The 23999-nt window shown below is 37.0% G+C and overlaps 1 long non-coding RNA gene and 1 pseudogene across 1 annotated transcript; one reads left to right on the forward strand and one right to left on the reverse strand.

Annotated features, from left to right (window-relative positions):
- LOC110900671 overlaps nucleotides 1–23999 on the reverse strand; it is a 97235-nt pseudogene that overhangs the window by 59795 nt on the left and 13441 nt on the right.
- LOC110897654 lies at nucleotides 4137–7096 on the forward strand. Its single transcript, XR_002568841.2, has 3 exons — nucleotides 4137–4329; nucleotides 5081–5166; nucleotides 6742–7096. It is a non-coding gene; the product is annotated as an uncharacterized LOC110897654 (long non-coding RNA).

Genomic DNA, 23999 nt, shown 5'->3' on the forward strand with positions numbered 1-23999 from the left:
CCTTAACGGGTCAAAATAAGAGTCGAGCAAGAACCGAACACGATTATGAAATAAGCTTCCGCACTATGTATCGTTATTATGTTAAACGACGAACGTACACGTGATATGTTGTATACTTTTAAATTGTAAAAAGTTTTTAACAAACCCGTACTTTCCAATGCATATATAATCTTAATTACATGATTGTTTTCGTAAATGATACGTAAAACCTTAATTTATAAGAACGGGTGTTACAATTATTTACCCTTAGATTTATTTTTTTATGGGTTTCTTTCTTGTGCCAATAATCCAGAATTAAAAAAAAAAAGTAAATTACTTTTTGAGTCCTTGTGTTTTATTGGTTTTAACCATTTGAGTCCAAAATCAAAATATTTTAACACCGTAAATCCCTAGACCTTTTTTTATAACCATTTGAGTCCCTTTGAGTCCAAATTTTAACCTTTTGAGTCCATTTTTTTTTAACAAAATTGGACCTAGAACGTTGTAAAATGAACAAAATTGGACTCAAAACGTTATAAAATAAACGGTTAGGGACTCAAGGCATTAAACCTTTTGATTTTGGACTAAAGTGTTTAAAACCACTAAAACACAGGGACTTAGAAAGTAATTTGCTAAAAAAATATGTTCATAAGTTCAGTGGTGGATCTAGGATTCGCGCCAAGCGGTAACGTTTTATAAATAAGCGGTAACAAAATATAAAAAAACGTCAAGTTTTTCCAAAATTTACACCAATTTTACACTGCCGCCGGAGCGTCAAAGGGTAACTGGCATTACCCCTTGTTATACACTAGATCCGCCCCTACATAACTTAGTGCGATATTACATTTTCATCATATAAAGTCTAGCTTCAATAATACTTTTTTGTTTTCAAATATTCACCGTAGAATATTGATAAGATAAAATTACTTATTTTGATTATTTAATAATCAAAATTTATTAAACTATTAAATTAACAAATTATTGAATATTAAGGGATAATTTATTTTATGTTAGAAAATATTAAAATAGACGCTTCTTTTTAATACATTAAGTATTTTATGAAGTTAAAGATGTTATTTAGTTTTGTCCTTTATTTAAAAAAAAGATTTAACTGTAGACACTTATTTTTTCACTTAAAAACATATAATCAAAAGTGAAAGCCTCTCATCCCCAGATATCCCACCTCTTTTAGCCGTTCCATTGAAGCACTCCAACACTAATGACCCAAGCCCCAACATCAATAAAATATATGTATACAACATTTCAATTTTGGGCACCTTTTAATTTTGGGCCTTGGCATTCGCCCGGGTTGCCCAGCCCAATAGCCGGGCCTGTTTTACACTGTAGGGAATAAAGATTCTATTACTGCTGGGTGCAGACATCAATATGTAAAATGACCGTTCTAACCCGAACCCAATCTGACCCAAATCCATTAACCCAATCTGACCCAAACCAAAATGACTCTTTCCTTAACATGACCCGTTCTGACCCGCACCCATTCTGACCCGAACCCATTTTGATCCGTCACTACACCCAATCTGAACCCGCTCATTTTGTCAGGCATAGGTATAAGCGTTATCATTGTAAAGTATGTTTAAGGTCTATAGTTTATTATGTAAGGGGTTTAGGGTGTCATTTAAGTAAATCGGTATATCTCAATCGTTGCGTCGATTGTTTCACGCCGGTTCAATATGTATAAGTAGGAAACGATTGTCAAGCATGATTCAGTAATCAGAAATTTAGTTTGTGTCATTTGTTAATTCTGTTCTTATTCTTTGAATTCAATCAATTGTGTCTTTGATTACCAACAACCTCGAGCTATAGAATCTCACCTTGTTAAAATGTCTTTTTATCATAGACCGTCCAATTATGGATGGAAACATGTGGATGCCAAAATCTTGAAGAAAGGTGTAATGGAAGAGGCTCCCACTATAGTCAGCAGGCCCATCGTCTCTCATATCTCCTGCATCAACACCAGAGACTACTACTGGTACTTGTTTACAAAATACACTTTTGACTCTTTCAATATGCATAAATTAAATATTTTTTTTTTTGTGTTTTCATCCAGGCACCAAATTTTACGGCTTGACAAATGGTTTGTTTGGAAAAATACGTTATTGATTTAATGCCGTTTTTTTCACTTTCTTTCAGGATATATATATATTGATCTTCTTTTCAAATAAATCACCTTGCAGAAAAAGGAGATTTATTGGGATCTTTATATCATTTACTTCTTTATCTAGAATTTTTAACTGGTGGGCCTGGTGCACTGGTTTTGTTTAGACATTCTCTATCGGACCCAAACCTAGTCATGGTTTCTTTGCTGATGGGCTTGAAGCCAACCTATGAAAAGATATAGAAAAAGGGGTGGCCACGAGAGGTTTGGACTTTAGAGACTACATAGGTTAATGTCCTCTCTTAACAAATTAAATATAATTAAGTTTTAATAATTGATGATTGTTATATTGAAATAAGCAATTGATTTGCATGGTTATTAAACCTAATTATTCAATTTTTTTTATTACAAACCACCTTTTTAGGCCAGTTTGAAACCAATTACAAATAAATCAGTTTTTAATTAGAGTAAATTGCCATTTTCGTCCCTCAGTTTTGTTCAAATTTATCATTTTAGTCCAAATAGTTTTTTTTTGCCTCTGGGTCCCTGACTTTTCCCTTTTGTTGCCATTTTAATCACATACACTAACTCTATCCAAAAACTCCATCTTTAACCAGGGGTATTTTGGAGATTTTAATTTTAAATGTTTTCAATTGCCATTTTGATCCAATTCCAAAAATTCTAAAAACTCAAAAAAATTCTAAAAAATCATAAAAATTCTAAAACATCCAAAAATCCGTTTCGGCGCGAACCGTTTCGAACCCGAACCGTTTCGAGCTGAAGCGTTTCGACCTGTACTGTTTCGACGCGAACTGTTTCGACCCGTACCGTTTCGAAGCCGAACCGTTTTGACCCGAACCGTTTTGAGCTGAGCCGTTTCGACGCGAACAGTTTCGACCCGTACTGTTTCGACCTGTACCATTTTGAAGCCGAACCGTTTCGAAGCCTAACCGTTTTGAAGCCGAACCGTTTCGACGCGAACCGTTTCGACCCGTACCGTTTCGAAGCCGAACCGTTTCAAGCCGAACCGTTTTGACCCGTACCGTTTCGAACCGAACCGTGCCGTATCGAACCGAACCATTTCGAGCTATACCGTTTCGACGCGAACCGTGCCGTATCGAATCGTGTCGTTTCGGCGCGAACCGTTTCTGCGCGTACCGTTTCAGCTCGAAACGGTTCGCGTCGAAACGGTTTGGGTCGGAACGGTTCGGGTCGAAACGGTACGGCTCGAAACGGTTCGCGTCGAAACGGTTCGGGTCGAAGGTTCGGTTCGAAACGGTTCGGGTCGAAACGGTACGGTTCGAAACGGTACGGTTCGAAACGGTTCGGGTCAAAACGGTACGGGTCGAAACGGTTCGCGTCAAAACGGTTCAGCTCGAAATGGTTCGGTTCGAAACGGCTCGGTTCGATCGGCACGGTTCGATACGGCACGTTTCGGTTCGAAACGGTACGGCTTGAAACGGTACGGGTCGAAACGGTACGCGTCGAAAAGGTTCGCGTCGAAACGCTTCGCGTCGAAACGGTACGGGTCGAAATTGTTCGGGTCGAAACGGTACGGGTCGAAACGGTTCGCGTCGAAACAGTACAGCTCGAAACGGTTGGCATTCCAAACGGTTCGCGCTTTTAGAATTTTTATGATTTTTTAGAATTTTTATGATTTTTTAGAATTATTATTATTTTTTTGAATTTTTTGAATTTTTTTTGATTTTTTGGAATTGGATCAAAATAGCAATTGAAAATATTTAAAATGAAAATCCTCAAAATACCCTTGGTTAAAGATGGAGTTTTTGGATGGAGTTAGTGTATATGATCAAAATGGCAACAAAAGGGAAAGTCAGGGACCTTGAGACAAAAAAAACTATTTGGACTAAAATGATAAATTTGGACAAAACTGAAGGACTAAAATGACAATTTACTCTTTTAATTAGCTCCCTAAAGTATGTTAAGTTGGGCTTAAGTGACTTTCTTTAACAAGTTGGACTTGGCCCAACCTAATCATTAATTAATGGCCTATTATGCGACTCAAACCAGTTCCCCTTTCGGAGACGAACGGAGTTCACTTCCGGTAACCCTGCCGCCGTTGCCGATTCAGACGAACATAATAAACCTAAGCCAATAAATATTCGATCTTCGAGCTTCATAGGTTCCTTCCGTTTCATCGAATTGCTTTCAGCATCACAACACACTTCTTCCACCACCGGAACTACTTCCAGCGAAATCGAAACGGCGTTAATGTAAGTTCGCTTTAACCTAACTTAATTAAATGTCGTTCTCTATTTTGTTCATCAAGTGTTGCTGCTGGTTTTACATATTGATTTTAACTATTTATAGAGGCCACTAAACAATGCTGTTTAAATGTGATTGTGTATTTTGTTCATGTAGTACTATCGCTTATTAGTATAATGCCTGTTTCTTTACATGAATTTGTCCTTCATTTCTTTACAGACTCATGGTCACATATCTATATGTGTTCATGTATGTACTAACCGGTTTATTGGTTCAATTTATACGTGCGGGTGCGTGCGTGCGTGCGTAACTTTTAAAAAAAACACATTACTGTAAACAGCAATCTTCATCAACATTGTTGTTTTTGCTATTAAGATGATGGAATATAGATGCTCGTTATAAGACCCGCTTCACTGAAATTAGAATAAACGAATTGAAAGATAATATAATATGGTTACTACTCTAAGTGGTAAACTGACTATCCCAGTGATGTCAAATCACTAATTATTATAAATCATTCATATAATAAAGTTAAAACTTTAAAGCCATATGCCCATCTTGACATTCACAAGTTTCGGACGAAATTTCGTGTACAAGATAATATAATATGGTATCAAGGCAACAGGCTCTTATATGCAATTTTAGTTCTCTTAATTTCACTTCTACTTGAAATTCTTTGTTGTATGACTAAACTGCCCTGCTGCTTGTTTTGTATGGTGAGTTGGGCAAAATGCTAAAAATCCTACCTTTTTCATACAGTAAGGGCAAAATCTGGTACGAAGCAATCATTAGAAGATGCTGGTGGCAAAATTGCACATTCTGCAATGAGCTTGCCTTAAAATAAGGTGTGTTTTAACATGCATACATATTAAGTTTTTCTTAGAAAATTTTAATGTATTCATATTAGTTTTTATTTTGGAAAATTTTGGTTTTGACCATTATAGTCAAAGTAGGAGAGGTAAAAGAGCAAAGATGAAATATATGACTTGGTTCACCTCACCCAGCTGTGGATACAAGATTGTTCGAGTAAAGGGGTATTAGTAGAGCGGGCAATTCTGACCCACATGCATAAAATGGGTCGTTTTGGATCTTTTTTAAATCACCATGGGTTGATTTGGGTTTCTTTTTAGTAATCAATGGGTCTGGCTGGATCACCCTAAAATACAGAAAGATTTTACGGGTCAAATTGGGTTCAGAAGAAAAAAGAAACAGGTGGAACTAGTTAGAAAAAATCTCGGGTTTTTTTTTCTCAAAAGCTTTTCTTTTTCTTCTCTCTAAATCTGAGATTGTTACTCTCACACAAAATTAGTTCTTAGAAAAATCTCACCAAACCACCATATTAGAAGCTTACAGATTCTCCTCTACTCTCGTCTCCTTTACGCACTATCTCTGTTTTCCGGTAAACTAGCGACGCTGACCACCATTAAGTTGGTGACATAGCAAACGACGGTGTTTCTGTCTTCCGGTAAACTAGCGACGCCGACCACCATAAAGTTGGTAACATATTAAACGACGGTGTTTCGATGTTATGTGGAGGTCGTAACGTAACGAATCGATGGTGTAACCGGTGAGTGTGTAAATGATCACTCAATGGCTGACAGTTATGAACCCAAACGGGTTGACATATGCGAGAGATCAGGTGGAGCGATTACTGACTTGAAACTGCATGAATTATGAATCGTTGCTGCCTCACCAGAAGAAACAGAAACGATCATTGGTTGTTCTTTTCTCAATTAGTATGTTTGAATATTTGATTTGTGTTTATTTGCTTTTTTCCCCAAAATAAAACTGTTTTCTTTTAAGTTTAACTGAATTTTAGGTTTTCAATTAAAATGAATTTCTGTTCAACATCTGTTACAATTTCAATTTCTATTTTAGTTAAGAAAGCAAAGGTTTTACCGTAGAGAATAGAGATTCTATTACTTTTCAAATTAAGGAGATTTATTGGGATCCTTATATTATTTATTCCTTATCTAGAATTTTTGAGAATTTATTGCGCTCTTTCTAGTAATCCTTTACTTTTTGCATGAGGAAAGAGAGTGTGGTTTCTATCAATAATCCTTGACTACCACTTGAGACTTGAGAGTGGGACCAAAAAAGGAACTTGTAACACCTTTTGTCTTGTAAGAACTTGTTACATAATCTACTAGTCTTTCGTCGGAATATTCACATCCAACTCACCGTTCGCATCATCGATACCAGTTTTTGAAAATTATGCAAGGCCTGTGCTATAATTGGTTATCAATTTTCAGATAGGGATTGTTAATTGTTTTACCAATTTAGACTTTTAACATGCTTTATGAATTTATATGGTTTTGGCTTTGAATGCTTTAGCATACATTCCCAGATTCCCTAACTGGTTGCCGATTTTATTAATCGGATTTCAGTTTGTTTAATCCCTTTTATGTTAAAATTTGCAGAGATAAATACAAAGCATCAACAAACAAACAGAGTACAGCAAAACAACGAACACTCAACTAGTTTTCTACAAACGAATTTGCAAGTTATACTCCAATAATTCCAAGCCAACGTGCAAATTGTGGTTGGAACTGTGAAAAGGTAAGAGTTAGCTCATATTATACCGTTTTTCTTCTAATTAGTGTAAAGTTCACGATCTGTTCTTATGGTTTTGTCAAAGCTACAAATTTTATTCTCCCATTTTAAAACATACAGAAATACTCCCTTGTTTTCGAAACCTGTAACATCAGTGGTCATTTTATTTATACTAGTGTGATTAATCCCGCACGTTGTGGCAGGTGGGAACTCGATTGGTTTAAATTTGGTTTTTGTTTTGTGCTCTAACTAGGTTTCGTGTTTTTTCCCCTTTTACCTCTGTAATAAAAACTTTTCAAGTTCAAACTGATAACCAGGGGGCAGGGGCCGAACCTGAGAATTCAGGTTCTTTGTCCAAGCCCGGAAAATACGTGCCCCTCAGGCCTTGACGAAATAGATAATGTAAACTTATTTTTCCACTCGTTGATGTTATTATTATTATTATTATTATGATTATTATTAATTTGAAACCAAAATGGATATTGGGCTAATATCTAAGGAGCTTAAGTTATAAATTTTGAGATCCATAGTTTTAAATGGGCGTAAAATACAAGTTTATGTTTTATATAGGTTTTCTATTTTTAAAAAAAAATATATAATTTTTATTTAATGTGCCTTGGCTGGTGGTCATCCCCGCCCACCCCAGGGTCGGCTCTGTTGATAACGAGGTCATTGGATTGATAAACATATTATATACAAAGAAAAGAGGACATGGAATTTAGATTTTGGAGTTACAAATCTCCTCTTAACTACCTTCATTTCACTGAATTTATCATAAAAAAAGTTATTAAGGGAGCTCAAGATACCAGACCAGGCAAACTAAAGCTAGCCCACTGCACTTTAGCATAGTGAAAGTCTCTCTTAATTATGCATTAGCTTGAAGTGAAACTTCCGTCTATGTAAGAAAAGTCTTAACCTCCCTTACTTTGCGGGCGCACTGACCAAAGACCTACTCCTGCTTAGCGCAGGAGACTCACTTTAGCCTTGCTTAAGAGCATTCACATCCATTCCATCATATTTTCATCCTAAATTACACTAAAAACACTACATTTTCTCTCTCCTTTTCAATTATATAATATTTATTTATACCTTTATCATTACCTTTTCTCTCTCCTCCACACACAACCACTTTCAAAATATATTAAAAAATTATAGAGGGTGAACAGTGTCCCCCAAATATACAGATGAACAGTAACATTTTCTCTCTCCTCCATTCACAACCACTCTTTATACTCTTTATATTATAAAAACTCCACACAAAGAATTTAATGGAATGGATGTGAATGCTCTAAAGTTGTGAGCAAATGCCAAGAAGCGACCCGATTAGGAACCGAACCGACCCGATACCCGAAAACAGTATAAACTGATACCCGAAAACAACACCCTATCTAATACCTCCAATAATTCCAAGCCAATGTGCAAATTGTGGTTGGAACTGTGAAAAGGTAAGAGTTGGCTCATATTACACCATTTTTCTTCTAACAGTTCACGATTTGTTCTTATGGTTTTGTCAAAGCTACAAATTTTATTCTCCCATTTTAAAACTTACAGAAATACCCCCTTGTTTTCGAAACCTGTAACATCAGTGGTCATTTTGTTTATACTAGTGTGATTAATCCCGCACGGTGTGGCAGGTGGGAACTCGATTGGTTTAAATTTGGTTTTTGTTTTGTGCTCTAACTAGGTTTCGTGTTTTTCCCCTTTTACCTCCTCTGTAATAAAAACTTTTCAAGTTCAAACTGATAACCAGGGGCCGAACTTGAGAATTCAGGTTCTCTTAAGCCATTTTAAAATGTAAATTCGCTTTACCTAAACTTGGATTAGTAGGAACTTTTAAGTAGTTCTTTTTTGCATGAATATCTAATTCATATATCCATATGTATCCATGTCTCTGTTTTCATTATAAGACCCGCTTCACTAATAAATTGTAAACTTTAAAGCCATATGACCCTGTATATATATATGTCTCATCAGTTTGAGATAGAAAAGGTGAAAAACAAACCAAACCAAACCAAACCTACAATCACATCATTAATGTTTCATTCAATCAGCTGTAGTTAGATTTCTGCAGTGAATCAAGATGTGCTCCATTGACATTCCACTCTAAAATACGGCTTCACGTTGGATGTTAGAAATAAAGGTACGTCATGTGAATCAAGAATGTTTAATTGTTTTCGATTCTTTGTGTTGTGTATAAATTTGGTTAGGTTTCTTGATTAATAGGTAGTGTATGATTATTATGAACTTGATGGGTTATGCTTGATTATAATGGTTAGTATAATATATGATGTCCAAATGTTCGCACGCCAAGTGTTCGATTAAATGTCCAAGTCAAAAGTATTGTAAGAAAAGATTAAAGTTTAATATGAAAAGTATAAGAACTAAATAAAAACTGAAATTAAAATGAAACTTGAGCGTATTTAGGGTCAGACCCAAAAAACTAGTACCGAACCAAAATATTACCGAAACCGACTTTCATGAATGAGTTAATTACTGTTTTCGTCCCTGTGGTTTGTCAAAAATCACTATTTCAGTCCACTAGTTTAAAAATTGCGATTTCAGTCCCTATGGTTTCATTTTCGTAACCATTTCAGTCCCTGTGGTTTCACTTTCGTAACCATTTCAATCCATTATTCTGTTAAGTACAGGGACTGAAATGGTTACGAGGTGGACTGAAATGGTTACGGAAGTGAAACCACAGGGACTGAAATCGCAATTTTTAAACTAATGGACTGAAACAGTGATTTTTGACAAACCACAGGGACGAAAACAGTAGTTAACTCTTCATGAATTATTATAAAAGGTATCCAAAAAATAATTCAATGCTTCATGAATAAAAAATCCAAAACATATCCAATAACTAAAACACAAAACCAAACAAATGTAATAATCCAAACGAAACGCGATAAATTCAACAAAGAAACTTAAATCAAAATTACTTTACTTTCTTTCGTCTATTCAATAATCGTATTCAGCTACTGCTTAATTGACCTCAATATTCATGTGATTCGGTTACACCCGAACCCGAAACATTATGAATCCTAAGAACCGATTTCAGAACCTACCAGATACGGTTCGGGTCGGGTTGGGTTGGTCTGAGTCTTTTTTCGGTTCAGTTCTTGGGTAATTTTGGTCCGAATCCAATTATGCTCAGCCCTAAGCTCAACTAGGAACATGTATTTAGGAGGTATGGTATAACTATGCAACTGTGTTCGTTTACACTAAATCAAGTCAAATAATGAATGCCATTTATGGCTTTTGAATTACAGTTGATATTAAAAACTGAATGAAAATTAAAACAATGTTTAGTTTATAGTCATTCAAGCATAATAAAACAATTTCTTTCAATCGGACTATGGGTGACACAACAATAAACAACTTTTCTAAGTGTTGGTAACTTGAAATGAATAATAATAGTCCCTAAAATATTATAAAAAATTAAAAAGTACCAACCAAGTCCTTATGTGGCTAACATCTATACATAGGAATGAGTGTGGTATCGGATCGGTATCCGTAAAAAAGGGGGAAATGGTTACCGGTAGTGAATATACCGGTACGGTACCTATTTTGGTTGATTTACCGTTAAATGTTAAATATCGGTACCGGTACCGAAAAATGGAAAAAATGGGTACCGGTACTGAACTTAACGATACGGTACCGGTTCCTAGTATCAAATGCTCATCCCTAGCTATATATACCTACTCCTTACAAAAGAATTGTTAAAATATGTTAACCAAGAGGACCAAGAACATGGATAGAGAGGTAACATGAATTAAGTTGTAGAAATCAAAGCAAGTCTTCAACAAATGGAAGATTTCAATTTCAAAGTTTGTTTACATTAATGGATTTGCTTCTATTGCTTTGATTATTTTCTTTTCTCTTTTCACCTAGACGTGACAAAAATATAAAGTGATTATGACTCGACTTCACATAAGAAAAAAAATATCGGCATGGTTGGTGAAGTAGATTGTTAATGCGCACTTACCAAGTGGTTGATGATGTGGAATACGACACTAACAAAACTGACGAGTTAGATTGTGGAATAAAAAAAATAAAAGAGTAAACTGTCATTTTGGTCCCTGTAGTTTGGTCACTTTTGCCACTTTAGTCCAAAACTCAAACCTTTTGCATCTGCTGTGGTTTCAGTTTTATTGCATTTTGGTCCAAAAATGAAATCATATCATATTTTTCTTATAAAATCCTGCTATTTTGTCTTTTTCCTCGGGGCCAAAATGGTCATTTCTTTTTTTTTAAATAAATACCAGATTTTATAAGACAAATATGACCTGCTTCGCCCCTGAGGAAAAGGACAAAATTGGAGGATTTTATAAGACAAATATGACCTGATTTCATTTTTGGACAAAAATGGCAATAAAACTGAAACCCCAGGGATCCAGATGCAAAAGGTTTGAGTTTTGAACTAAAGTGTCAAAAGTGACCAAACCTCAGGGACCAAAATGGCAGTTTACTCAAAATAAAAACTAACGTGAATTGTTAAATAAGTATATTGCAAATAAGTAACTTATATTTTGCTAAAACTAACTTTCAATCTTATTAATGTGATAGAAAATGTTTGATTTCTATCATTAGGAAATGCAAGTTTTATGTACCATGTTTTATATTTGCCCTTTGTTTTTATTGTAGCGTTCCATATTAAAAAAAATCAATTGCAAAGTCTCATATTTGCTCATTAAAAATTGCTGATATTCTTGTAAAAACTTAGAGAAATATTCCAATAAATCAGTTTATTACAACAACTTCTTAATTATATGCCAACCAAATCTATTTATTTTTATTATTAAACATTTGAAAACGTATTATTGTGTTTTCTAGTAACAATCATGTAAATGTCAAATTAATCTCTGACTTGAAACTAAGGGCTCTGGGTTTTGGATTTAAAAAAAAAAGAGTTAAATGCCATTTTAGTCCCTGTAGTTTGGGCCATTTTGCGAGTTTAGTCCAAAGGTTTCATTTTTAACATGTGGGTCCAAAAAGGTTTCACAGTTGCCATTTTAGTCCACTGGGTTAACTTCATTCATTTTTTCTGTTAACCAGAAGGCCAATTCGGTGCTAAATTGCCCTTTTAGTTAACAGAATTACATACAAAATGACCAAATTGGCCTTCTCGTTAACAGAAAAAATGGATGAGGTTAACCAAGTGGACTAAAATGGCAAGTGTGAAACATTTTTGGACCCACAGGTTAAAAATGAAACCTTTGGACTAAACTGGCAAAATGGCCCAAACCACAGGGACTAAAATGGCATTTAACTCAAAAAAAAAGTCACATAAGAAAAAATTAACTAACAACCATAAACAGGTTATATAACACAACTTTTTGCTCATTTTTATCAAATCATATATCTTCATTGCAGCTTGAAATCAACTCGGTTACACCCTAAAGACCACGAGTCCCTCCGGTGATGGATGTAACATCATCCAACGACGATCCCTGTTGCCTCTCTCAGCTCTGTCATGACATTAATCTGATGATGCTGCTGATAATTGTATCGACAATGCATTGCAAAGGCTCATAGAAATCTGCAGGCGATCTTTAACACGGAACTATGTAACAAACTGCATTGCCTGACTAACTTTCAACTCGATACAGGCATTTGAGTAAAGGATTTTGACAGGTAAAGTAACCCATTTTTCTTTCTGCTGCCTATTAATGTCATGAAGAGATACAAAAACAGTTGAGAGTAAAAGAATAGATAGTAAACTGTTTTCTAACAGCAACACAAGTAGTAATTGGTAAAATTGAATGTCGGCTATTGTACATCATAGAACTTAAAATAAGGGAAAATTACGAACATAGCCGCTTGACCAATCTTTTTACCAAAATAGCCATTTGACCAGGCTTTATGCACCTTCCCATCCAAGTGAACCCCCATTGTTATGCACCTTCAATCCAGCCACAACCAAGCGGACACGTGTCCCTATTACCTGACCAGGCTTTATGCACCTTCAATGTCAGCCGAGCCGCTACAAGTACAAGCCGAGCCGCTTCGCCCCCTGCCCCACAAGTACAAGCCGAGCCGCTACAAGTACAAGCCGAGCCGCTTCAGTAGTATTTGTTTTTAAAATATCAAAAAACATCAAAAAAATATCAAAATATATCAAAAAAATATCAAAATACTCTTTTCTCCATACTTTTTTATGAAGGCCGTCTAAGAAAAATATCAAAAAAAATTAGACAAAATTGCAGAAAACAACCTTTATGTATACCCCAAACTGCACTTCATACCTTTCACTATGAAATCCGTCAAAACCAACCTTTACGTTCATGTTTTGCTACACATCACAACCTTTACACCAAACCTAGTCAAAAAAAGTCAGTTAACTTACCTCACATGCTTTGCATGTGAGAGTATTTTAGTCTTTTTAACTCCTTATTTTCTTTTCTATTTATTGTTTCATTAGTCAAACAACATAAGTCAAATATTCTTTGATTTTCTTTTAATCTCTGCACATACACACACCTAAAAATATATATAAAAACACATACACAAATTTAACAAACTCTGCACGAGATCTGGTGTGTATATTTAAAAAAAACCCACAAAACCCACCATATATTTAAAAAAAAAAAACCCACAAAACCCACCATGAGTCTCATCTTCATCTCCAGTAACCCACCATAAAACCCATATCAACCTTTTACCCTTCATCTTCCTCCTGACCTCACTACCTTACGGTCGTTAAGAATGGATGGAGAAGGTGGTTAAGGTGATGGATGGAGAAGGCGGTTGTCGAGTGTGTTGTTTCGTGGTGGTGACGCTGTGACGGGGTGGAAGTTGATGGTGAATATTTGGGGTTTACGGTGGTTGTGAAGTGACCGGAGGTGGTTGGTTGTAGGGTGTGGTGGTGGTGTGGTTTTTCGTGGTGGTGACCCGGTCAACCTGATCGAACAACTCCGACGAACTGGGTTTTATATCTGTTTATTTACAGCGGTGGGTTCAAGCTCTGGTGAACTCGGTTCAAATTCCGTTTATTTACATCTCCATTTAATAATTGAGCTACTACAAACAAACCTAGCTTCCACAAGGCATTAACATAAATTTACCACCATCATTATTTTAAAAAGATTTGAGGGTTGTTTTTAACTAAATGTCTGTTTATTTACAGAGGTAGTCTAATGTGTGTTTCTTTGTTTTTATTTTTATTTTTTATGATTGATGTTTGTTTTTAACTAAATACATTAAGGCATTAACAATTGAGTTTTTGCCGCCGGTGAAAGATTGTTAAACGTCCGTCGCGATGAGCCTTGTTAGGTTTTGGATGATACACGATGAGGTGATGTTTCCTACTTTGTACTCGAAACAGAGCATAGAAGTTTGACTCTACAAATGAATAAATGATATCATTATCAAGGCTACAATTTAAATGAAATTAATTAATGTTGTTTTGGTGTTGTCGATAGAGAGAGAAAGGAGCTGCGTGCTGTTGAATCCAGGGAGACTAAGAGGTGTTGACTTCGGTTTAAATGAAATGGTGAATCAAGTTGTGTTGCTGCTGCTGTAAAGTGGGAAGAAAGAATTTATATAAGTTAAAAAGAATTATTAATTAAAAAGATGGGTGAAAAGACATTAATACCCTCACATGCAAAGCATGTGAGGTAACTTAACCAAGAAATCTAATGGTGTTAGTGGTAAAGGTTGAACTTGTAGCAAAACATGAACGTAAAGGTTGGTTTTGACGGATTTCATAGTGAAAGGTATGAAGTGCAGTTTGGGGTATACATAAAGGTTGTTTTCTGCAATTTTGTCAAAAATTTATACACATACTAGCTTATATCTTTTAACTAAGAAATATCGTTTTTAAATATTGATGTGGACAGTGTTTCTTTTTCTAGCCATATTTTTTTATTGTTTTCAGGCCAAATAAACATTACTCAAAATTACTTATCTTTTTATTAATTTGCAGGTATCAAAATTATTTAATATTGTAATATTTTTAGGATTTATAAGACCGTTTTGTGTAATATTGATATAAGTATAACGTTTATTGTTTCTAATTCATCTCTTATCGAAATAAAGAAATATGTGAACAAATCAATTTGATTGCTATATATGTATAAGTTATGTTAGTGTATATGCAAAAGGTCAAAAAATGGTAGACAACAAATAAGTTCGGTGACTTTTAATATAACATGTACATTTATATGTAAGTTAGATAATATTTTAAAAAATATACATAAATTACCGATAAAAATATATATAAATTTCCGATATAAATTACCGATATATATCATGATTAGTTATTTAAAAAATGATATAAACGATATTTCTTAGTTTTTTTTCCTGAATGTCTTGATATACATTTTATTAAAATTATAAAAAACTCACTTTTTTATAATATAACCTGCACAAGATGTAAAACTATTATTTTTTTATAAAAATGTAATGTCTTGTTCGTAAGTTAAAATTAATATTCATAGGTTTGAAAATAAATATTTTTTTTATTTGTTTCGAAATATATATAGTCTTATGGACGTGTGCATATTTTTTTTAAAGTAATTGTTAGAAAAAAAAAAGAAAAAAAATTAAGCTAAACGTACCAAAGTATGTATTCAAACAAAGATAACGAGAAGACAAAAAACACATTGTGCAAAATCCAGATGTTATATATATACTTACGAAATTATACATAAAAAACACATGTAAAGGCTTGGGCATGTGTTGAAAGCTCATAAATTCAAATGAAACGGCTTGGGGGTAGGTGGCATGCTGAAGCGGCTTAGATCCAGGGTGTAGCGGCTTGGGCATGGGTTGAAAGCTCATAAATTCAAATGTAACGGCTTGGGGGTAGGTGGCATGCTGAAGAGGCTTAGATCCAGGGTGTAGCGGCTCGGCTTGTACTTGTAGCGGCTCGGCTTGTACTTGTAGCGGCTCGGCTGACATTGAAGGTGCATAAAGCCTGGTCAGGTAAGAGGGACACGTGTCCGCTTGGTTGTGGTTGGATTGAAGGTGCATAACAATGGGGGTTCACTTGGATGAGAAGGTGCATAAAGCCTGGTCAAATGGCTATTTTGGTAAAAACCTTGGTCAAGCGGCTATGTTCGTAATTTTCCCAAATAATTGCCCACTATGCAAAAGCATCCTTCTTTTGAAAAAGAGTGAACTGTTTTCTAAAAGCAAAACAATTTAAAAAAAAATAGTGTCGGCAACTTAATATAAAGTGATACACCTTCATATGAATAATAATAATAATAATAATAATAATAATAATAATAATAATAATAATAATAATAATAATAATAATAATAAGAGTAAATTACGTTTTTGGCACCTGTGGTTATATCACTTTTACTATATTAGCCTAAAATAAGATTTTTTAACATATGTGCCCCCATGGTCTGTATAACTAACTATTTTGACCCCTAAGTCTAACTCAACCCCTTACCCTGGTTAATTATTTGTCACACGCAAGGGTATTTTTGTAATATCTCCTCCCCTCTAGATCTGATTTCTATTTCGCTCATTATTTTCAATATTCTGACCCCTTTGCTCATAGCAGACCCTTGATTATCAACCGACCCATGAAGCTCAACAGATGGAGTTGATGTGAAGTTTGATGGACTTTCGAAAACAGTTCGCTTGCACCTTTTGCTTCATGGACCTTTTACGCTCTTTTGGGTCATTTTAGATTCAACCACTTCTGCAACTTTTATCGTGTTTGGATCGTCATTCTCCCTGTTGTGCTCTGTATCAAGCAAAAAACTCGACGAAGATAACGCAGGATCGGAAATTGCATACTCGGGGGATTCTTGAACCGGGAACCACGAAAATAGATTGTTTTGTGATTCTTCAAGCATGTTAAAGTCATACATCCATAAGTTATTCATCATCATATCTGAAAACCCAAAATTAAATGCAGCAGATGCATCTCCCAATTCTCCCAATCTAACATTTGGAACATTTGGCCATCATCATTGTTAGTGCACTTGTGTCTGTACTTTGTCTGTATTCGGTCTGTATGTACGATGTCCTTATCAGTCCTGTAAGTTGACCAAGTCAACCGTCCTCCTGGTTTGACTTAGTCAACATCCGAAAGATATTGAAAGATGTTCTGATCGAAGGATAGACTCGAAGGATACTAGATCCTTCGAGGTGCTCGAAAGATATGGTTCGACCATGGTTCGACCATTAGACCTCGAAGGATGATCCTTCGAGGTCAATGCTGATCATTCGAGTTTGTTGTTGTCGACAGATGATCCTTCGGACCATCTGTCGAATCCTTCGATCTGGCATCATGGGCTGGGTATATATATACCCATGCAGTGTATGTGAGAAAAAGAGTTCTGCCATTCCACACACCCGAGAGATAGAGAGCTTTGAGAGCATTCTGTCCAGAACTCACATACACACACTTAGAGAGTTTATAGAACATTTCTGTAAACATTGAGCTTGTAACCGAACCCTCATTTGTTAGTGCACTTGTGTCTGTACTTTGTCTGTATTCGGTCTGTATGTACGATGTCCTTATCAGTCCTGTAAGTTGACCAAGTCAACCGTCCTCCTGGTTTGACTTAGTCAACATCCGAAAGATATTGAAAGATGTTCTGATCGAAGGATAGACTCGAAGGATACTAGATCCTTCGAGGTGCTCGAAAGATATGGTTCGACCATGGTTCGACCATTAGACCTCGAAGGATGATCCTTCGAGGTCAATGCTGATCATTCGAGTTTGTTGTTGTCGACAGATGATCCTTCGGACCATCTGTCGAATCCTTCGATCTGGCATCATGGGCTGGGTATATATATACCCATGCAGTGTATGTGAGAAAAAGAGTTCTGCCATTCCACACACCCGAGAGATAGAGAGCTTTGAGAGCATTCTGTCCAGAACTCACATACACACACTTAGAGAGTTTATAGAACATTTCTGTAAACATTGAGCTTGTAACCGAACCCTCATTTGTTAGTGCACTTGTGTCTGTACTTTGTCTGTATTCGGTCTGTATGTACGATGTCCTTATCAGTCCTGTAAGTTGACCAAGTCAACCGTCCTCCTGGTTTGACTTAGTCAACATCCGAAAGATATTGAAAGATGTTCTGATCGAAGGATAGACTCGAAGGATACTAGATCCTTCGAGGTGCTCGAAAGATATGGTTCGACCATGGTTCGACCATTAGACCTCGAAGGATGATCCTTCGAGGTCAATGCTGATCATTCGAGTTTGTTGTTGTCGACAGATGATCCTTCGGACCATCTGTCGAATCCTTCGATCTGGCATCATGGGCTGGGTATATATATACCCATGCAGTGTATGTGAGAAAAAGAGTTCTGCCATTCCACACACCCGAGAGATAGAGAGCTTTGAGAGCATTCTGTCCAGAACTCACATACACACACTTAGAGAGTTTATAGAACATTTCTGTAAACATTGAGCTTGTAACCGAACCCTCATTGCATTAATACAACTTGTGTTAATCGGTGAACTTGTGTGTTTGTTTCTCTACTTGCTACTAACTCGGTTTGCTTGCTAGCTTGGATTCCGCACTTGCTAGTAGGTTTGTATAACAAGGTTTGAGGTTTGTCATCACCGGATAGGGACCTACAAGTGGTATCAGAGCTTGGCTCTTTACCTTGTTTAAAACCGGGTTTTTACAAGTTTTGGTGTGTTGAAACACTTGGTTTTGCACCTGTTTTTACCGGGTTTCTTGCATTTTCTTTGAGTAAAAACGTGTCTAAACTAACCGGGAGTGTTTAAAGTGGGGTTGGGTAACTTGAAAAATTGTTTTTGAGTAACTTTGTATTTTCCGGCCAACTTCCGGTGTGTTTCCGGTGACCAGACTTGGTGGATAAGATTTGCCATTTTTGGACACTATTTTCGAAAGTCAAAAAGTTGGTGGGAAATCGAGTGCAGAACATCCCTTCTGCCGAAAGTTGGTACACCAACCTGTCACCTTTTCACCTACCTATCACATCAGATCAGAGTGTCAGAACCTGTCGAAAGATATCTTTCGACATCGAAAGACTATCCTTCGACATCTATCGATCAAGGAAGGCTCGAAAGATTGTTATCCTTCGACCCATCCTTCGAAGTCTGGTTCATATCCTTCGAGAAAGGAATCTAATCGAAAGATAAGTGTCCGAAAGATCAGGATCCTTCGTATTGGTGAATCTTTCGAGAACTGTAGTTCGAAAGATAAGGATTAAGCTCGAAAGATAAGGATCTTTCGAAAAGGGAATCCTTCGAGCTCTTGAATCTTTCGAAATCATTGTTCGAGATACAACAGTGATCTATCGAGCACTGTTGATCCTTCGAACAAGATTTGATCTTTCGATTGTGGTCAGTTTGTTGTTAACAAGTTTCTGTGATTTCAGATCCTTCGACCAGGATCCTTCGACTGTGTATCTTTCGGATCATTCTTACTTAGCATTTATTTTGCTTATCTATCATGAATCCGAGTTGGTGGGGAAATCCGGCTCCAGACAGTGGAAAGTACATGAACACCAGTCAATCTCCATCATGGGCCGAATCTCCGGTATCTACATCCTCACAAACAAATGCCACTCCAGCTGGTCAATGGGCGTTTGTTTCAAATCAAACTCCGAGTATTCAAAGTCTTCTTCTAAGCGAAAGTGAAACTGGAAGTTTAAACAGGCCTCCGAAGTTGATGCATCTTAATGAATATCCGGGATGGGTTGATCGTTTCCATACATACATTCTTGGTCAAAATACAGAGTTGTGGTTACGGTTCACTACGGAATTCGATCAAACTATCGAGGTTGCTGCTTCTTCGACAGCTACATTTGCCGATCTTCCTGATGATCAAAAGAAGACGTATGACTTAGAAAAGAAAGCATACGCTATTCTTACTCAAGCACTGAGCAAGGATATATATCATCAGTTCGTCAGTTTCAAGACTACGAAAAAGCTGTGGGACGCATTGAAGACAAGGGGTGTAGGTAATGAAGCCACACGTCAACTACGACGGGATTTACTGAAGAAAGAATTCGATGGCTTCACATGTATGGATAAGGAGTCCTTGGGAGATATGACAAGCCGTTTTTATCACCTACTGACTGAGCTGACAAACTTTGAAGTCACAACGACTCCAACAGAGGTGGTAAAGAAGTTTGCCGATGCATTGCCTCCTCAATGGAATAACTTTCTGGAAATCTTGAAGTACAACGGAACGTTGAAAACTACAAATATCAACGATTTCGTGCAGCTCCTGGAAAACAAGGATCAGGAAGAAACGTTGAAGGCAAAGAGAGTTGCAGTGCCACAGAATCCAGAGATGTATTATGGCACCTCCACTCCTTCATCAGCAAAAGCCGGTTCACATGCTCCACTTCAAACGGCGTTTGTCACAAGCACGGATGTGTATGGGAATCCAGTGCAAGTTCCTGTAAAGCCGCCTCCAACCACAGATCTGTATGGAAATCCAATACACCCACCTTCTCTTCCTCCTGCTCAACAACCACAACATGCGTGTTATGGTGGAACATCATCTGCTGCAGGTCAACAATCAAAGCCAAATACAGTACAGCTTGACACTTCAAGCTTCTCTAAAGTCAGTGTAGAAGTAGCTAAAGAGCACATGGAGCTACTTAACACTGTAGTAAGCGCGTACTGTGGGTTGATAGAAGGTCAGATTGGAAACATTAATCTGACACAAGAAGATTACAGGCAGATTGATAAGGAAGAGATGGACTTGATGGATATCAAGTGGGCCTTTGCGAGTGCTGTGAGAAGAGCAAAGGATTGGATGGAAAGTACTGGCAGAACCAGCTTGGAAAGTAAGCGAGACACCAAGTATGGGTTCGATAAGCAAGCTGTTAAATGCTTCAACTGTGGTGAACGGGGCCATTTCAAAAGGGAATGTACAAAGCCAGCACAGCACGGGAATCAAAATCCCTTCAGAAACCAAGGCAACCAGCAGAATCAGAACAGAAACACTGAGCGTTCATTGGTGCCTGCAAATAACCAAACCAACCGAGCACTTGCAGTTCAAGTAGATGAAGGTTGTGACTGGTCAATCCAGTTGGGTGGTGATGCTCCCGACAGAACAGCATGTTTTGCTCAGGTTGTGAAGGAGCTAGTTCACACCAGTGGTAGAGAATCTTCTGCCAGTGGTGGTGAATCATCTGAAGATGAAGACTCCTCGGGGTATAGCAGGAGCACTGATGAAGAATCATCCAGTTCTAGTGATGATCATGTGGGCGAGACATCAAATGCAGCAATCGATGCAGATATTGATGAACTCTTGGGAGAAGGTGCAGCAGAAACTGAAAGAAGATCTATTCTGGTGGATCAAGCTGCTTATACCTCGTCTTCTCTCCATTCAGCCTTTATGGCTAATGTCGACAGTTCATCAAGTCAGGTATGTGTCGATGAACCCACTGCTATTAACTGTGATGAATGTGATAGATTGCTTGCTAGGTGTGCAGAGTTAGAAGGAAACATGTCTGAGTTGCAAGCCAAACATGATGCTTTACAAGCTAGTTTGTTTGACTTGCAAGACAAACATAGTTCCTTAAATGCTGAATGGTGTGACTTGCAAAGCGAGCATGAAGCTTTGCAAGAGAAATATGATGTGACATTCATCCACAATCAGAAGTTGACTGTGGATCTTGCAAAATGCACAGAAGCCAACATGTTTTATGCAAACCATGAAAAAGACTTTAAGTCAACAATTGAGACTTTAAAGAAAGATAAATCTGAATTGACTAAAATGGTTTCAAGAAAACAAACGGATATAAATTTGTATATATCTCGTCTTGAGGATATGCAAAAAGAAATGGCCTGTGTGAAAACCGAAAGTGATGCTATCCAACTTAAGCTAGACAGTTATTTGAGCTCTAGTTATGTGCTGGATCACATCATTGAAGTTCAGAAAGCAAAAAGGGATGTCACATGCATAGGCTATCAGAAGTGTCCACCACCAGTGAGACATAATTATGATGCCATGCCAGATGAAGAGTACAGAACTCATTTTGAGCCGTCTGTACCTTTAGATGTGAAGGAGTTTGCTGCAGGAATCGGATACCAAAAGGAAGTATCCTCAGATTCAGATGTGTCAGCAAATACATTTGTAAGTGCTGAACAGAATCAAGATCCTCCAGTTGAGATTGAGGATGTTGATTCTTCTGATGATGAATCTGATGATACTACCCCAGCAAAGTCTGATGCGGTTGTCAAAAATGAGGACATACCTCTTGAGAATCACATTCTATGTGATCCCCCTGTTCAACCTGCTAAGACTGTTGCAACTGAGTCCACATCTGCAGAAGAGCCGGAGAGTGTGAATTTGCTGTACACTCTAGTTGGTGATGATAAAATTTACTCAGACAAAGATTTTCCCATTAAGAATGTTAATCAATCCTTAATCTGCAAAGTCTTTGAAAATTCGACAAGTAAGTTTTTGGGAAAGTCAGGACCACATGTTACTGTTACACAGTGTCCTCCTGTTCCAAAAGCTGAAGTTCGAAAACAATTTGGCAACAAGAAATTACCAACTGTGTCAAAACAGCAAAATCACACCAAGACCAAAGGAAAATCAACGGCTCAAACTCAAAGGAAGCCGAATCAGAAGAAAAACAAGAAAAATGTTAACTTTGTGAAGTCGACGGGAACCGACAAAATGGAAAAGTTTGAAAATCAATCTAACTTGGATTTTGTCAAAAAGGTTACCATTTTGAAAAGAAATGAACAAAGTAGTTCAAAGCCTAGTACCTCGGGTTCACAAAGTTCAACATCATCGGCTAGACGATCACATGATTCTTCGGGGTTTGTAGAACGAAGAACATGTTTTGAGTGTGGAACCATTGGACATATTATTCGTAATTGTCCATATCTTCACAAACTGAAAGAAAAAGTTGATGATCCCCGTGGTAAAACTGACCGTAAGCCATCTGTTTCCACAAAACAAGATCCCAGACTTGTAAAAGAAAGGGAAAAGAAACAGAAGCGCCAGCAGGTCAAAAAGGTTGAAAAGGCAATTAAAACCGATGTGACTCAAAAACAATCTGTTTCTGTAAAACCAGAAAAATTAAAAACTTCAAACAAGAAAGACACTGGTAAAACAAAACAGACTTGGAGACCGAAATCGGTTACTAAATCAGGGGGAACATCACAACTCACCAACCATCAAAGACAAGAGGTTATTGTCATTGATGAAAATGGAAGACCCAAGACCACAATGGCTTGGGTCCCCATCTCCAACTAACTCTTTTGAGTTCGTGTGCAGGGTGCTTCAGGAGGAACTATCAGTAGTCACTGGATTGTTGATAGTGGGGCATCCAGGCACATGACGGGCGACATGAAGCTTCTCTACGACGTTAAATCTATTAGGGGAGGTTATGTTGCTTTTGCTGGAGACAAAGGTGGGTACATTACGGGTGAAGGAATGATATCCAACGGGATTGTCAGTTTTGACAAGATCAATTTTGTGCAACAACTTGATCACAATCTTCTTAGTGTTTCTCAAATCTGTGACAAGCAGTTCTCAGTACACTTTGATGCTAATGGATGTTATGTGCTGAAACCCGGCTTCAAAATTCCGAAAGAATGGATTCTCTTGTCGGCTCCAAGGATAAATGATTTGTACGTCCTTGACATGAGCCAAGCTATTACTACGTCTGCACAAGCAACTTGTTTCGTTTCCAAAGCCACTGAAAAAGACACTATCTCTTGGCATAGACGTATGGGACACATTCACTTACGCAAAATGAATCATTTGGTTTCAAATGAATTAGTGAATGGTGTTCCTCTCAAAAATTTCCATCTTCAAGACGTCTGTGTTTCGTGCCAGAAAGGAAAGCAAACAAAGAAGAAGCACCCTACAAAGAAAATCAACACGGTGGCAGTTCCTCTTGAACGTTTACACATGGATTTATTCGGTCCTGTCAAGCACAAGAGTATTCGGGGTGACCAATACTGTCTCGTGATAACCGATGATTATTCAAGATTTTCTTGGGTTGCATTCATGGCACACAAGAGTGAAACCTTTGGCATTATCAAAAACTTGATCATTCAGATTGAGAATTTGTATAAGTTAAAGGTTAGGCGGATACGTAGCGACAATGGTACTGAATTCAAAAATCATTCCATGACGGAGTTCTGCACTGAAAAAGGTATTCTTCATGAGTTTAGTGCTGCTTATACTCCTC

The sequence above is a fragment of the Helianthus annuus genome, chromosome 13 (genome assembly GCF_002127325.2).
Source record: "Helianthus annuus cultivar XRQ/B chromosome 13, HanXRQr2.0-SUNRISE, whole genome shotgun sequence".
NCBI classification, from domain to species: Eukaryota; Viridiplantae; Streptophyta; class Magnoliopsida; order Asterales; family Asteraceae; genus Helianthus; species Helianthus annuus.